Source organism: Bufo gargarizans, chromosome 1 (genome assembly GCF_014858855.1).
Source record: "Bufo gargarizans isolate SCDJY-AF-19 chromosome 1, ASM1485885v1, whole genome shotgun sequence".
NCBI classification, from domain to species: domain Eukaryota; kingdom Metazoa; phylum Chordata; class Amphibia; order Anura; family Bufonidae; genus Bufo; species Bufo gargarizans.
In genome coordinates this window covers 687,636,218-687,640,533 of record NC_058080.1, presented here as the reverse complement: position 1 = coordinate 687,640,533, position 4,316 = coordinate 687,636,218, and the positions used below count along the sequence as shown (strand labels likewise).

The 4,316-nt window shown below is 41.6% G+C and overlaps 1 long non-coding RNA gene across 1 annotated transcript; it reads right to left on the bottom strand.

Annotated features, from left to right (window-relative positions):
* Positions 1-1,429: 1,429 nt before the first annotated feature.
* On the bottom strand, positions 1,430-2,354 carry LOC122936325. The gene is made up of 3 exons (XR_006388914.1): positions 2,226-2,354; positions 2,007-2,142; positions 1,430-1,549 (listed from the first exon to the last, which is right to left on the bottom strand). It is a non-coding gene; the product is annotated as an uncharacterized LOC122936325 (long non-coding RNA).
* Positions 2,355-4,316: the final 1,962 nt, after the last annotated feature.

Below are 4,316 nucleotides of genomic sequence, written 5' to 3'. Positions count from 1 at the left end.
CCTGATCAGATTCCCTAAAATCTACACAATTACGATATATCTTTCTATTCTTTCCCTAGTGTCCCTATCACACTAAAATAGTTGCTTGTGACTGTAATAGTTTTTTTGTCGGACACTGCCAGACACATTTAAACTGTACACACTATGGTGCTTCTGTTGGTTCAACATAGACGGTTTCCTGCCTACTGTCCCCAGATTGGCTGATGAGACTCTCCCCTCCACGTCCTCCCAATATTAACAATAAGATGACAACGGGCTTTGTCTTTACGCGATTCATAAAAACCTCTTGAGACCTCGCCCATCATGCTAAACCCTACCCACATTTTTAAAAGTGTCATAGACACAGGACATAGAACAGTAGAAAGCCTCAAATGTCTGTGCAAATACTGACTTTGACAAAAAACTGCGACCTTACACTAGAATACTGTTGCCAATAATGCTATAGTTATCCATTGCATCATAAATAATCATTAGTCGTGCTGATCCCCACATGATGATGATACAGTATCTGCTTCAGAATGATCCATCTTGATATCCATGCGCCTTTGTAATTGATCGATAAAGATAATTGTTGACTATATAAGTGCAGCAAATAAAAATATATACATAAATTACCAACTGCTTGGTTTGTCTCATATTTTAGCGTATCAATAAAGGTGTTCTACACTTGTTTCTTACTGATGATCGATCCTTTGGATAGTTTATCAGCACCTGATAGGTGGGGGTCTGACAGCCGAGACCCCTGCTGGTCAGCGGCACTCACATTAGCATTACGGCCTTCTTGCTGGTTTCCCGCAGTCCAGTGACTTCACAACTATTTCACTGATCGGTGAGCGGCTCAGTCCCATTGAAGTGGATGGGGCTGAGCCACGCCCAAGAAACAAGTGTAGAACCCCTTTAAGTTTTAAGTATTTAGTAAATATCAGGGAGACAAATGTTGTACGCGGGCAGGTTGTGTGACGAAGCGCAGCTCAAGTCCTATGTGAGACTGGTGTAAGGCCTTCTTTCTGTTCAGACTGACTGACAGCAAACCTACGCATCCACATTTTGGTCAGTCAGTCTGACTAGACTTTGGGTCTTTAGATTGTAGAACAGCGCAAAAAATCTGTCCTTGGCTTTTCCGTAATCAGCTGTTGATGCTACAGACGCAGACGGTGCCTCTAGAATATCTGGCTTGGCTGACAAAGAACAATGCACATGCTTGCACATTTATGTGAACGACCATATTGGAGGCCTAAATAATAACCATACTCAAAAATCTGTAAAAAAATATTAATAGGAAAAACAACTGGTGACAGTAAAATCGTGACAATAAAATTTGCCATCATTCATAAAACTTGTATAATATGCTCAGACATCATAAAGTGATAGATCATTACTAAGAGCTGAATATCAATAAACCTACACCAATATCAAAACATATCAGTGTCCATATTATAATGCTATTATACACCTGTACACTAAACCCTGGATCCCCATGTCTTTGATATCGCCAACCGTCATCGGCCTCCATGAATGAGAGACACCCAGCGATCCCTGTTGTAGCCTTCTAAAAAAAACACAAGCATAATGAGAAAAGTTAGAACAGACATTATGTAATTTATTATCAGTTAAAATCACACGTAGACATTAATATACTCCTGTTAAAAACGATTAAAACCTAAATTACCTATAGGCGACGGTCCGGACCAGACAACAACCACCACAGAAGAGTTGGTGGATGACAAGCCGAACTGGATGGACAAATGTCTTTTTTCGGCCCAGACGTTCTCCGCCCTGTCCATGTTTACACAGGCCACACATTTCCCACATTCCTTATTTTCCCAGGGGGACCCTTTTGTGCCAAATAGATCAGAGTTTATCGGTTTAACATAATGGCTTCTAACTAGGTAATCCCTAAGGTTCTTTGCCCTTCGGTACGTGATCTGGACATATGAGGGTACCAATTTTATTAGTTGTGGGTCCATCCGTAATACATCCTAATATTTCAACAGTGCTCTACGTACCTCCTTCCAACGTGTATTAATAGCCAGTGATCCTTTCATTTTTATAGAGTAGGTCTGATCTATTGGGTTGACGCACCCTTTGGTATCCTGCTTCAATGCATCATGCGCCATAACCTCTCTGTCGCAGTTCCTGAGCCTGAAATTCAAAAGACTGCTCAGTGGAACATATCCTCCTGACCCTCAGGAACTGACCCGTAGGTATACTTTTAATTAGTTTACCTGGATGTGATGATTCAGCGTGCAACAGGGTATTGACCGAAGTGTGTTTTCTAAATAGGTCTGAAGTGATCTCGCCCTCTCCATCCACGTGAAAACAAACATCCAAAAATTCCATCCTTTTTCGACCTGTTTTGAAAGTAATTTTGTTGTTCTTGTTAAGTTGCTGTATAAATGATCCAAATTCCTTCTCAGTCCCCTGCCAGATGATGAGGATGTCATCTATGTATCGTCCCCAGTATTGTACCCTATTAGTCCCTGGCAGGGGATTACGTCTGGAGGATCTCCCTCTCCCACAGTTCCAGGAATAAATTTGCATATGAGGCCGCACACGACAAATGTATTTGTAATTTAAGCGTGGTCTTGTTCGTTTGGTGTAGTTACTAAAATAGGCATGTCAGGAGAGGTGACTGGTTCTCTTTCGGGTGAAGCCATTTTATAGAACGTAACTTTGAAACTGGTCAATGAATGCTAGCACTGACAGAGAGGAGTCGGATGAAAGGCTTAATATGCAGGTTCTATAAAACTGCTTCTTTTTAACGCACCAGTGATCAACCTCTAAAATAATCAGGTGTGTCATTACATTATGTAGCCCTCCAAGAGGACAGAATAACGTAGCCGACAAATTTCTTTAAATGAGAAAATTTGACTGCCTCCAGCCACCACTAGAGGGAGCTGTATTTGGTTCACTATGCAACTTGACCATACAAACTGCAGCTACAGCAAAGACAGCAATAATTCAGAGCAGCTCCAACGATAATACAATGGCTAGAATCTCTGCGCTCCACCATGAGGCACGTTGGGCTTGACACGGCAGTGAATTGTTGCTGTACTGTATACGATCACTAAGTTCAGGAAGGTTGACGAGAGTCTGCACTTTGTAAGCTGAACTTTACTTCCAATAAAGCAGAAATAAAGGTTAATTATTGGTTTATTTGGAGTAGAATTACAGGGAATGTGAAGATTGCTGATCAGGAGGCTTGTGTGCTATGTGATGAACCCGTCTCTGACCCAGGGAAAAACGAAAATTCTGTGATTATTTTAGGTGTGATCCACTAGCCGGTAATTCCTTGTTTTAGTCACTTATTCTATGTTCCATACTGATGAGCTCCTCTTAAGGGGTTATCCAATTTTATGTAAATTAAAGAGGAATTCCAGCAAGAATTTTATTACCGATCCACTGGATATATGATAAGCAGGGCCGTTTTAACATATTGGTAAGCCCAGCGCACAGGTTTCATGAATGGCTCCCTTACCAACATCATTAATTGATGATATCTGCACTTTCAATTTAATGTCAGAAGCGTATATTCAGACGTAGCAGTCATGTCACAGGTTGTGGCTGCCACTGCTTTCGCAAAATTGCAGCAAATAGAAAAAACATAATATAACCACTGCATGTGAATATACTATAAGAGCAACTATATCAATTCTTACACAGTCAACTTCGAATTTCTTACACAAATTAATAGGAAAGAGTTGGACTCACAGGTCATATCTTCTGTGACTGGATTCTTTAGCTCTCCCTTTTCCTCTCTTTCCAGCCCAGACCACCATAGTGACTTCTAGCCATGACTTAATAGTGCCCCACAGTAATAGCTGATGGCGATCCAAACAGTAATTGTAGCCTAGACGGTAATAATGCCCCACACAATAAGCATACCCTTGAGGTGCTCCACACAAAGTGACCCTCTTTAGACCTAACACAGTAGTGTGCACCACCCAGCAATAATACACCATTTATGCCCCAACATACAGAATCAATACCCAATTTTGTGTTCCCCCATAACTTATGATGGACCCTCAATTTATTGTGCTGTCAGCAGACCAGTACGGGCAGTGTGACTCCATCACAGCATTGCACCGCTTATTACTTATTACCAGTTCCCTGCTCCTCCTAGTTTTCAACTGTCTGCATCCTCAGGAAAGGTGCCGCCGCTAAAGGACCCAGATGCCAAGTCTAAAGCAGCCATGATGATACATTTTTGATCACTAGAACAGGGAACCCCCGGCCCCCTACCACTGTGTTCATCTGTTTCCATCACTCCCATAGTTTGACATGCTTGACTGCCGCTTTATTCAAACTCCTTTTTG